The 12,929-nt window shown below is 45.6% G+C and overlaps 1 protein-coding gene across 5 annotated transcripts in view; it reads left to right on the top strand.

The window, feature by feature from the left end:
• The first annotated feature begins 2,019 nt into the window (after positions 1–2,019).
• SNX10 (sorting nexin 10) overlaps positions 2,020–12,929 on the top strand; it is an 84,758-nt gene continuing 73,848 nt past the window's right edge. For 3 of the 5 annotated variants that reach the window (XM_005549940.5, XM_015447617.4, XM_045387625.3), the window contains exon 1: positions 2,020–2,144. The gene's annotated coding sequence lies outside the window, so the exon portion shown is untranslated. Of the gene's footprint in view, positions 2,145–3,076; positions 3,218–12,929 lie in introns of those variants that run through there. The other 2 variants (XM_045387624.3, XM_045387623.3) reach the window with 1 other exon arrangement.

The raw sequence follows: 12,929 nt of genomic DNA, 5'->3' as shown, positions 1-12,929 counted from the left end.
TCCTTCCTTCCTTCCTTCCTTCCTTCCTTCCTTCCTTCCTTCCTTCCTTCCTTCCTTCCTTCCTTCCTTCCTTCCTTCCTTCCTTCCTCGGAGTCTCGCTCTGTCACCCAGGCTGGAGTGCAGTGGCGCGATCTGGGCTCACTGCAAGCTCCACCACCTGGGTTCACGCCATTCTCCTGCCTCAGCCTCCTGAGTAGCTGGGACTACAGGTGCCTGCCACCACTCCCGGCTAATTTTTTTTTGTATTCTTAGTAGAGACGGGGTTTCACCGTGTTAGCCGGGATGGTCTCGATCTCTTGACGTCGTGATCCGCCCGCCTCCGCCTCCCAAAGTGCCGGGATTACAGGCACGAGCCACCGCGTCCGGCCAGCAAGCTTTCTTAACCACTGTAGGGTCTCAGTTTTTACCCAACCTCACTGATGGTATAACAAAAATGCCACAACCTAAAAAAGGTGACCATCACTTAAGTTTCCTGGATTCAGGTTGCAATTTACCATTCTTAATAGGGTCATCATTCTAACAGATATTCAAATGACTGTCAGTAGACTCTCCAAGGGTTCGTTGCTGCTTTGTCTACAGCTGTAAAGTCATGCTCTTGACAATAAGTTCAGAAAGATTTTAATTTTACAGAATCTCTTAGGATCTTAGATACATGCTGCATTTTGTTTTCTACTCAATGTTTTTCTTTGTGGAGCATAGGGACAAGAATATAAAAAATACACTTTAATTTGATTTTCTTTCTTTTTTTTTGAGACAGAATCTCACTCTGTCGCCCAGGCTGAAGTGCAATGGCATGATCTCCGCTCACTGCAGCCTCCGCCTCCCGGATTCAAGCGATTCTCCTGCCTCAGCCTCCCGAGTAGCTGGGATTACAGGTGCGTGCCACCACGCCCAGCTCGGTTTTTCTATTTTTAGTAGAGATGGCGTTTCACCATGTTAGCCAGGATAGTCTCGATCTCCTGACCTTGTTATCCACCCGCCTTGGCCTCCCAGAGTGCTGGGATTACAGGCGTGAGCCGCCGCACCGGCCTAATTTGATTTTCAAAAGTGATCATGGTTGCATTCACTTGTGTGTCATCACTTGGGTGCAATTTTAGGAAATTAAATACCAATGACTGAGGGTTCAGCAATACAGCTTCAAGATCGAAGATGTTAAGACACAACATTGTATATTTATACATTTTGTTAGGGAGTTAATGTAGGTGTGGTGAACAGATGCATTTTCAGGTGGGCCTGGAATGGTCCCTGGAGGATGATCAGCGACAAACTGTGTCTAATGGGAAAATTCATGCTTGGAAAATGAAATATTAGGCTACGTGTATTATTCTGTGTCATTCAGTCACTTATTAGCAGTTTAAGTGATGGCTGCGGTTTCCCATGCAAACAGGTGTGGGGACCCAGCCTCAGGTGCCATTTGGGAAATGCTTTCCTCAGTCAGGTCCCTTGGCAGATCTCATTAGCTTTCCCCCCAAATGTTTTATTAAGAGACATTTCTTTTTTTTTTTTTTTTTTTTTTTTTTTTTTGAGACGGAGTCTCGCGCTGTCACCCAGGCTGGAGTGCAGTGGCCGGATCTCAGCTCACTGCAAGCTCCGCCATTAAGAGACATTTCAAACAGACAAAAATTGAAGTAATTTTATATAAACACCCATAAGCCCACCACCTAGATGCTACGAACATTCTGCCATTCTTGTTTATCACGTTATTTATCCGTTCCCCTCAACATCGGCAATCCTCCCCATAACTGTGGGGTGGGGATTAGGAAGCTTAAGGTGACTCAGGTGGCGAATTCCGAAGGGTGCTGCTGGATCACCTCCAGCCTCAGCTTCCCGGCTAATGGGGGCATTTCCTCCCTAACTCAATATCAGGAAGCAGGAGGCTAGCTCGACAGGGCGGGGGCGCACCTGGGCTGGGCTGCGCTGGGGCGGCGGAAGCACTAGGCGCGGCGGCCACAGGCGGACTGCTGGCGCCGAGCGCGGGCGCGGGGCCGCTACGTGCGCGGGGAGCGCGGGGCTGCGCTCGTGTGCGCTCCTGGGCGCTCGCCGCCGCTGCCGCCGCTGCCGCCGCCGCGCGCCTTTGAGTCAGCAAACTCCGCTGCCCGCGAGCCCGGCCCGGCCCTGGTCTGCTCTGCCCGGAGGAGCCGCCCGTAAGTGACAAGAGACCCGCTGACGGGCCTCCCCTACGCCGCCCTTGTGGGGACGGCGGCCCTTCTTTCCAGAGGCGCGGGCCCTTCCCGCTGCGCCCAGGTGCCCGCACCCTTGCGGGTTGGAAAGAGGTTTGGGTCCCTTGGGCTTGGAGTGGAGGCGCCGCCTCCTTTTCTGCCGAGGTGTGCCGGGTGCCAGGCAGGGAGAAATGATCAACTGGCTTGGCAGAGCGGGGAGATGGAGCGTGTGGATCCAGGGATTCCTGGCTAAAAAGACACCCCGGGGAGAGGGTGGGGCAGAGGTGGATTCTAGATTACGGAAGAAGTGCTGTGGCACCTTACACTAGGCTGGATAGAAGGGGGTGGGGAGGTTTTTTTTTTTTTTTTTTTTTTTTTTAATTCATGAACGGGTAGTTTTGAGTTGAGGAATTGGGAGGGGTAGGCAGGTTTATTCGTGGGATTGTGGGATTGAGGGAGAAGGCCCGAGGGAAAACCCATATTATTGACTGATTATCAGATTTGGTGACCAGGAAAGCTACAGCCTGTTTTTCAGTTCCGATGCATCATACTTTTCTCAAATTACACGGATAATTGAGGGGGATCGTCATGAAATGGGGAGCAATATGTCCTGCTGAAAGGAAGGGCTTCTATCTCTGCAAGACACGTTAAAAATGATGGTATCAGAAAATTAGAACGGGGAGGAGGCTTGCACATGATCTCCATCAAACCTTTCATTTTACAGACAGGGAGGCTAAGGCCGAGGGAGGCCGAGTGTTGTGACCGGGATCATTCAGCCAGATGGGAGCAGAACCAGGCCTACAACCTGGCGGGCTTCTGACTTCCACCCCGGAGACGTCCACCTCTGGGGCCTGGGAACTGGTTTTGGATTGCATAAACTGCCCCTCCTCTCCCGGGAGGGGGCTGGGCTGGAGGCTGAGGCCTTCACTGGGAAGAAGCAGGGACTGCTTTGATAGTTGACTAGCTTCTGCAGGGGCTTCTTAGTGAGAGAATGGAGGTGAGGTCAGGGACTCCTGCCTTGCCTCTGCCATCACTTCGCAGTGATGCCTGTTCCTAAGGTAGGTACATAGCTGGACCTTCATTATTCTTAATATTATTTACTTTTTTTGCTTTTCTTTTGAGACAAGGTCTTACTCTGTCACCCAGGCTGGATTGCAGAGGTGCGATCTTGGCTGACTGCAAGCTCCGCCTCCCTGGTTTAAGTGATCCTCCCACTTCAGCCTCCCGAGTAGCTGGGACCACGGGTCCACGAGTGCGGGCCACCACAACCCTGGCTAACTTCTGTATTTTTTTGTAGAGACAGGGTTTTGCCATGTTGCCCCAGGCAGGTCTGGAACTCCTGAGCTCAAGCAATCCACCTGCCTAGGATTACAGGGTTTTTTTATTACTGTTTTTTAAAGGAAGGGTAGACTTGAGATTGACTGATAGGGCAGTTTTTAATAAAAATGCAAAAATAAAATACATGTAGAAGAAACTGTGAAAAGATGTGAAATATCAGTGATTAGCATGGACTCGACCGGTCGTCCTGTTTCTTCTGCCAGTCCATTTCATTTTCACTTTTGATTACCATTTAACTGGGGAGGACATCAGTGTTGACAGTGGGACTTGCTTAGTCTGACACTGTGCCCCACCAGGGAGTCTCCCCTACAGGCTGGTACACACTTCCTCTTATTTTACTAATGGGAAGTACCCCTGAGTTAGGTAACCTAAAATAATAGAAATAAGCACGTTCATTAAAAAAAAAAAAAAAAGTATGTTAATCAAAGAGTAACGTTAGTGTTTTACAGCAATTCTGCTTGGCTTTGGAGCAATGGATATCTTTTCTCAGCCCTGGGATCACTACTTTAAGTCTTCATTTTGCTCGTTAAGCTACTGGGGAAAATGACTTCTTTTTTCCATTTTTGGTGACAGGGCTGTGGTTTCACAACCACTTGGCGAAAGGCAGACAACTGGTTGAGAACAGGGTTCAGTCTATGCAGATTTTCATTTGCATGGCGGAGAAGGGCTTTTGGCCAAGCTCGGGGTTGACTCTGTGGGGAATCCACCAAATTTAGCATTGTTATCTCCAAACATCTTTCTCTTAGTAAACTGGTAGGTATGAATTAGCTCTTCTGTTCTCTAAGTCCTGTTCAAAGAGGAAGGTATACAGTATAGTGGTTAGAACTTGTGATTCCAGACCTATCTGAGTTGAAATCTTGGTATAATATTTTTCTGAGTATAGTTTTGTTGGCAGGGCACTTAACACTCAGAGTTGTCTATTATTCAGAATTAAAAAAGGGCGATGGTAATCTTTGCCTCCCAGAACTGTTAATACAACAGCTGACATTTATCGAGCACTTACTATATTCCAGGCATTGTCACATTATTGAGCACTTATGGGCCAGGCATTGTGGAAGAGTTTTTATGTGTCAGTCTCATTAAGCATCACAACAGACTTATGAAGCAGATTCTTTTATTGTCTTCAGTTTACGTCTGGGGAAACTAAGGCATCAAAGTATTTATGATTTCTCTAAACTCCTCAGCTTACAGTTTTAACTACCCAACAAATGTGTGTCAGATTTCTATTATAAGCTAATAGTTATCTAGGGCTTACTGTGTGGCAGGCCCTGTTACAAGTGTGCTAAGTACGTTAACAACCCTTGAGATAGGTATTGTTTTTCTCCCCTTCTTATTTCTTTTTACAGATGTGGAAACTGAGGCACAAAGCCCCAGGTCAAACAACTGGTAATGCTAGAGCCAAAATTTGAACTAGGAGCCTGGGTCTGGAATCAGTAGTAACTCTCAGCCACCCACCTGCGAATGTAAAGGGCTTAGCCAAGCTTCAATCAAGGGCAACTTCTGTTGATACTTACATATATTTTTCCCTAAGTAACTACTCCTTGCCCCCAGTTTCTGCAGAAGAGATGCTTTTAGTTCTATAAGTGATTCAACTTTACTCAAGGCTTTGTGGTTCTGTATGTATTTCTGTTGTAGTCTCTGTTATTTTTAAAAGCTTGTGCTAGGCCTCAGTGATTTTGCCCCTGGGGATAGGGAAATAGTCTTTATCGGATCTGTGAACCCCTTTCAAATATATTATTTCATTTTTGCTTTTTTTTTTTGATACTTTTGTAGAGATGGGGTTTTGCCATATTGCCCAGGCTGGTTTTGAACTCCTGAGCTCAAGCAATCCACCCACCTCAGCTTCCCAAAGTGCTGGGATTACAGGTGTGAGCTACTGCGGCCAGCCTGATTTCGTATTCATTTGCAAAAGTGCATTATTCCGGGGGAGAGAATCTGTAGCTTTCTTCAGATTCTTAGTGGTCACCCATGGTGGAAAGAAAGTCATTACTCACCATTGTATTCTAATAATCTCATTTTACAAATGAGGCTACCAAGGCTCAATGGAGAGGCAGAATAACTTAATCTGAACTACACAGCTAATTAGAGGTAAAAAGGGGACTCAAACTCAGGTCCCTGAACTTCCAGTCTCATATTCTTTCCATTTTAGCCTGATAGTTCCCTGTGGATTAAGGGGTGCCAGATCAATAAATTATGAATTGCCAGAGACCCCCAGCTCTCTCACCAGACTGTCCAATGCATGAGGCCAGCAAAGCTGCCTGGAAGTGCCTGTCAAAATACCACATCGTTCGGCAGGTGATCCTGTTAGCTGAGCCACTTTACTCTGATTTGGTATGGGAATCTACAACTTGGAGAGATGTGAGCCAGGAAAAGAAAAGCTGTTTGGGGAGAAGAGGAGGAATGTTGCAGACATGCATTGGTTGAGGCACAGGCAGCCTTTCAGACCTCTTGGTAGAATTGTTGTGTTGGAAAGTTTTTGCTAAGAGATGTAGAAATTCAAACAAAATTCCCTGGGCTGGGTGTGGTGGCACATGCCTGTAGTCCCAGCTACTCAAGAGGCTGAGGTGGGAGGATCGCTTGAGCCCAGGAGGTTGAGGCTGCAGTGAGCTGTGATTGCACCATTGTACTGCAGCCTGCACAACAGAATTAGGCTCTGTCTCATAAATAAATAAATAAATACAAATAAACCCCAAATTCCCTGAAGTCTGAGATTTCTGCATAGTATGTGGCTCACTGGGAAGTAAGCCATCTCCTGGCTGAAGGTTGATACTCCAATGACAAAAGAAGACTAAAAGAGTTGGGGTATGGTGGCTCACACCTGTAATCTCAGTGACTGAGGATGCTGAGGTGGGAGGATTGCTTGAGGTCAGGACTTCGAGACCAGCTTGGGTAAAAGCTGGGTGTGGTGGCACACACCTTTAGTCCTAGCTTCTTGAGAGGTTGAGGTAGGAGGATCACTTGGGCCTAGGAGCTGGAGGCTACAGTGAGCCATGATCTCACTACTATACTCCAGCCTGGGTGACAGAGTGAGACCCCAACTCTGAAAAGAAATAATAATAAGAAAAATAAGAAAAACCTAAGAAGTCATGAGACCTTTAATAGTTTAGGCCAGCCTTTTAACACGACGTAAATTTTACAAACTGATACTAATAAAGCTTACCTGGAAAATAGATTCATACAAGCAGGCAATACATTTTTGGAAAAGAATATTGAGGAGAGGCTTGTTCAGCCAGCTGTCAAAATATATCACCTGGAGGTAGGACGCCGTGGCTCACGTGTGTAATCTTAGTGCTTTGGGAGGCTGAAGTGGAGGGTTGCTTGAGGCCAAGAGTTCAAGACAAGCCTGGGCAACATAGACCCCATGTCTAAAACAATTTTTAAAAATATATATCATCTGGGACTAGGAATAGAAAGTCGACAAATGGTTCCATTGTAAAGATAGCAATTGAGGGTATGATAGAATGGACTGTTATTAAGTCTGTTGGGAAAATTGCCTCTCAGTTTGGAAAAGATTAGATCCCTGCCTCATACCATTCACAAAAGTAAATTCCATTTAAAGATTAAATGTCAAAACCAAAATTATAAATATTAAAATATATGTAAATATGGAAGATGGTTTTAAATAGCTTTTTGTTGTTGTTGTTTTGAGACAGAGTCTTGCTCTGTCGCCCAAGCTGGAGTGCAGTGGCACGATCTCAGCTCACTGCAACCTCTGCCTCCTGGGTTGAAGAAGTTTTCTGCATCAGTCTCCCGAGTAGCTGGGGTTATAGACACCCACCACCATGCCTGGCTAATTTTTTTACTTTTAGTAGATACAGGGTTTCACCATCTTGGCCAGGCCAGTCTTGAACTCCTGACCTCATGATCCACCCATCTCGGCCTCCCAAAGTACTGGGATTAAAGGCATGAGGCACCGCGGCTAGCCAGAAGATGATTTTTAGAAATAACTTTGGCGTAGGAAAGACCTCAAGTTTAATAAAACTCAGAAACCATAAAGGAAAATATTGATAGACCTAATTTCATGAAAGATTATACTTCATGTCTAGTAGTTTATTTGAACATGACCTTTGGCTACATTTCCTATCTTCACAGCTCAGGCACCCCAAATCTGTCCTTCCCCACTGCAGACTGGCAGGTGGGATTCCCCCCAGGTCACCCTCCTTCATTCTTTCCTCACATCTTTCTTCCTCTGCAGGAAAGAGATTTTTCAGGGCCTTCCATACCTGCCACTTTCTTTGTCTCTCCTTTGTTGTAAGTAATATTTTTAGATATACATGTAAAATTTCAAGAAATAATGGCTGTACCTCTGCCACCTCTCTGTCACCTCTTATTTCATAAAGCTGGCTCTAAACGTTGCTTTACATGCCTTAGTATATGTTTATGGAGATTATACATATTACAGATATATACGTAACACATTTTTTAAAAAGGAAGAATATGTTAATACCATAAACAAAGTTAAAAGGCAGATGACAGGGCTGGGCGCGGTGGCTCACGCCTGTAATCCCAGCACTTTGGGAGGCCGAGGAGGGTGGATCACTTGAGGTCAGGAGTTCGAGACCAGCCTAGCTAACATGGTGAAACCCTATCTCTACTAAAAATGCAAAAATTAGCCAGGTGTGGTGAGTTACTGAGGCAGGAGAATCACTTGAACTTGGGAGGTGGAGGTTGCAGTGAGCCGAGATCGTGCCATTGCACTCCAGTTTGGGCAACAGAGTAAGACTCAGTCTCAAAAAAAAAAAGGCAGATGACAAAGGAGTAAAGCAAATAGTTGCAATATCTATAACAGGCATGAACTCTTAGAAATCAATAGGAAAAATAATCCAGTAGGAATATGGGCAAAGGCTATTAATAGGTAATTCACATATATATGTAAAAATGCTTAGTCTCATTAATAATCATACATGTGGATTAAAAACCATGAAACCATTTTTGCTTAGGTTTGTAATATCCAGTGTTGATGAAGGTGTGGGAAAATAGATTGTCACTAAAGGCAGAGAGTGTAAATTGGTACCATCTCTTGGAAAGGCATGTCAGCAGTGTTTATAACATTTTAAAGTTTGCATACTTTCTGATTAGTACTTCCACTTGTAGAACCTTATCCCTCTGAAATACTTGCCTACTTGAAAAAAGGAAGTTGCTCTGAATGAGCCAAAATGGAAAATGTTCATTATGCATTGTATTAGTCAGTTTGGGCTGCCATAACAAAATGCCATAGACTGGGTGGCTTAAACAACAGAATTTTATTTCTTAGGGTTTGGGAGGCTGGGAAATGCAGGCTGATTTGGTTCCTAGTGAGAGTTCTCTCCCTGGCTTGTAGACAGCCGCCTTCCTGCTGCGTCCTCACATGGTGGAAAAGGAGAGAAAGAGAACAAGCTCTTGGTGTCTGCTTGGTATCTCACCAGTCCCATTGCGAGGGCCCCACCCTTTTAACCTCATCTAAACCTAATCATCCCTCAGAGCCCCTGTTTCCAAATACCAGCACACTGGGGGCTAGGGCTTTACTATATGAATTTTGGCAGGACACAATTCAACCTGTACTCTATATTAAGTAATGAAAGCAAAGTACAAGAACAGTGGGAGAAATACAATCTCATTTTTTGAAAAAAATCTGGAAGGATGATATGCCCCTAATTGTAGACAGTCATTACCTATGGAGGGTGAGATTAGAAAGGGAAAGGGAATGGCATTATGGAGGATTTCAGCAGTATATTTCAATTTTTTTTTTTTTTTTGAGATGGAGTCTCGCTCTGTTGCCCAGGCTGGAGTGCAGTAGTGTGATCTTGGCTCACTGCAACTTCTGCCTCCCGGGTTCAAGCGATTCTTCTGCCTCACCCTCCTGAGTAGCTGGGATTACAGGTGTGCGCCACCATGCTTGGCTAATTTTTGTATTTTTAGTAGAGACAGGGTTTCACCATGTTGGTCAGGCTGGTCTTAAACTCCGGACCTTGTGATCCATCCGCCTTGGCCTCCCAAAGTGCTGGGATTACAGGTGTGAGCCACCGCGCCTGGCCTCCAATTTTTTTTTTTTTTTCCAGCTCACTGCAACCGCGGCCTCCCAAGTTCAAGCAGTTCTTCTGCCTTAGCCTCCCCAGTACTGGGATTACAGGTGCACACTACCATACCCAGATCGTTTTTGTATTTTTAGTAGAGACAGGGTTTCATCGTATTGGCCAGGCTGGTCTCGAACTCCTGACCTCGTGATCTGGCCACCTTGGCCTCCCAAAGTGCTGGGATTACAGGTGTGAGCCACCGCGTATGGCCTATATTTCTATTTTTTTAACCCAAACTTTGAAATAATTTTAAACTTATAAAAAGTGCAGGCTGGGTGTAGTGGCTCACACCTGTAATCCCAGCCCTTTGGGAGGCTGAGGTGGGAGGATTGCTTGAGCCCAGGAATTTGAGATCAGCCTGGGCAACATAGTGAAACCCTGTCTCTATTTTCAAAAAAACTTTTAAAAAGAGCGGAAAAGCTGGGCATGGTGGCTCACGTCTGTAATTCCACCACTTTGGGAGGCCGAGGTGGGTGAATCTCCTGAGGTCAGGAGTTCAAGACTAGGCTGGCCAACATGGCGAAACCCTATCTTTACTAAAAATGCAAAAATTAGCCGGGCATGGTGGTGCATGCCTGTAATCCCAGCCACTGGGGAGGCTGAGGCAGGAGAATTGCTTAAACCCGGGAGGCGGAGGGTGCAGTGAGCAGAGATTATGCCACTGCACTCCAGCCTGGGCAACAGAGCGAGAGTCCGTTTCAAAAAAGTAAATAAAATAAAATAAAGTGCCAAAATAATAAACTTTTTTTTTTTTGGCTCAGGGGATTAGAGACTGTGTCTTGCTATGTTGCCCAGGCTGGTCTCAAACTCCTGGTCTCAAGTGATTCTCCTGCGTTGGCTCCCAAAGGGTTTAGGATTACAGGCATGAGCCACCACATCTAGCCCTAAATCTTTTATTTTTAAAGCTAATGAGTATGTTATGCTGACATAAAATAATACTTAAAACCTGGGGAAAATAATAACAAAATGATTTGAAGTATTAACAGGGCCCTCCTGCCTAGAGCCTCCCAGCTGAACTGCCTGCGGGGTGGGGGGGTGGTCTCTGCTAGAATGGAAGACCAGGTCCTCTGGATTTCCAGGTGAGTGTTCCCGGTTGCCTTCTCTGCTACTTATTTTAAAAGGTTTATCCCAGCCTCCATCTCTGAAGGCAGGAGTTGTATGCAGCAAGAGTATTGCTTAATTCAGAAGGGTGATTACCCCGGATTTCATGGTCTTTAAGTACTTCAAAATAATTAGGCTGAGTGCTGTGTCTCTCACTGTAATCTCAGCACTTTGGGAGGCTAAGGTGGGCGAATCACTTGAGCTCAGGAATTCGAGACCAGCCTGGCCAACATGGTGAAACTCCGTCTCTACTAAAAATACAAAAATTAGCTGGGTGTGGTGGCGAGCACCTATAGTCCCAGCTACTCGGGAGGCTGCGATGGGAGAATCACTTGAGCCTGGGAGGCGGAGGTGGCAGTAAGCCGAGATTGGACCACTGCACTCCAGCCTGGGTGACAGAGTGATACTCTGTCTCAATAAACAAACAAACAAACAAACAAAATTAGCAGTTTTGGTTGTGTTTCCTGAGTATAGCTTAAAAGTAGTTCTGTTACTTCATCATTGGTATTCATTGGTGTTTTCTCAGCATCACTATCCCTTCCCAAATTCCCCCAAAAACCACACACAGAGTGTATGTCTAACCAGGCTTTCTGCCATTAACAGGGCCAGATCTTATGTTACTCATTTGTATAGTTAAACGTGTATATTCTCTTGTGCTCAAGAAAGCTGGCTGGTAAGGCAGAATTTACGAGGAACTACACATGTCATGTCCTTGATGTTTTTCTTTTCCCCATGCGGTCTGAATCCCTTAGGAAGATTTCAGAATCCCCTGAAAGGGAAGTCTTGAGCCCCTTTTCAGATTCACGCTGGAAATGCCTAATAAATTCCTAATAGCTTCCAAGGTGCTGTGCATTAAGAAGCTTTGGATTCCTGGGGATGGGAGAACAAAAAAGAGGGTGAGGGGGAACAGAAGGGGCACCAAAGGCCAAAGACAGACTTCACCCAGGACAAGTCCTGTGTCCAAGAAGTGTGACAAGGCTTTCTGACATGCTTCCAGGAACATATTGTGTTTATTTGGCATGGCATATTTTAGGAAAGAGATGGAAACATCTATTCACTACTCACATGTACCACACACTGTCCTGGGTACTTCAGTTTACGTTATGTTATTTAATCCTGTGATATAGCAGTTGCTACAGCCATTTTCGATGATTCAGAGATATTTCATGACTTGAACAAGTGGAGGAGACAGGATTTGAACCAACAGCTGTTCCCATACCCATTTTTTTTCAGTACTTTATTTTAAGAGTCCCACCACTGGGTTTGCTTTTAGAGCCAAGATGTACTCTCTCTGATTTAAAAGTTTTTTTATTAAGGGAAAAATTTAAAAGTCATACTGGGTATATCATTAGGCATAGGACTCTGAGGTTTCCGCTTCTGATCCTCACACATAATCCATGTAGATTATAAAAGGCTGTAACTTGGGGACTGGGTCATACATTTTTTCACTTATATCATAGACAACCAGGGTTTTGTGAAATACCTCAGAGCATTTTAACTTTGATATCAGTGGTGTGAGGTTATTTTCATCTCTTTTTTTTTCCCCAACCTCCTTTCCCATTTTCCATCTCAGGTGTGCATTTTCCTTCTTTGTACCTTTTTATGCTTCCTTGATTCTGCAAAGGCCCCTTTAGCATGTGGCCAGAGTTCTCTGGGTATCAGAGAAACAGAAAGACCCATCTCAAGCTGTGTGAGCCCAGAATCTTATACAACTCTCATCATTATAGGGCACTTGCCCTGATGTGACCTTGAGAGCCAACTCCTTTGCAGGCAGGAGATGGACGCTACCCAGCCTGGCACCAGCAGTGACAATGGGGGCCACCTCTGCAGCCCCAAGACAACCCCACCTCAGCACGGTGTTTCCATGCACGTGGGCTTCCTGTGTGTGCAGCAAGCCTCCTCTTTCACATTTTTGTACAGCTTCTCTCTTCAGCACAGTGCACCTCAACCTGGCCTACGTATAGCCCAGGACCCTCGGGTAATGTCTTACTCGTCTTGTGTGTTGTGCGCTCTTATCCTTTGCTTTCACTAGTGTGGCTGCTTTCTGCCGGGTGCACCCTCGATTTCTGTTCCTCCCTGCTCCCTGGTTCCTGTGACCACTTTTGCTGCCTACCCACAAAGGCTGGGCTTGGAGTCCTGACCCCAGTTTTGCCATCTCTAGACAAAATATATTTCTGGCCTGGTAGGGTGGCTCACGCCTGTAATCCTATCACTTTGGGAGGCCGAGGTGAGTGGATCACTTGAGGCCAGGAGTTTGAGACCAGCAGGGCCAACACAG

This window comes from Macaca fascicularis, chromosome 3 (genome assembly GCF_037993035.2).
Source record: "Macaca fascicularis isolate 582-1 chromosome 3, T2T-MFA8v1.1".
Taxonomy (NCBI): Eukaryota; Metazoa; Chordata; class Mammalia; order Primates; family Cercopithecidae; genus Macaca; species Macaca fascicularis.
The sequence above is the reverse complement of the archived record's forward strand: the minus strand, read 5'-3'. Positions and strand labels throughout refer to the sequence as shown.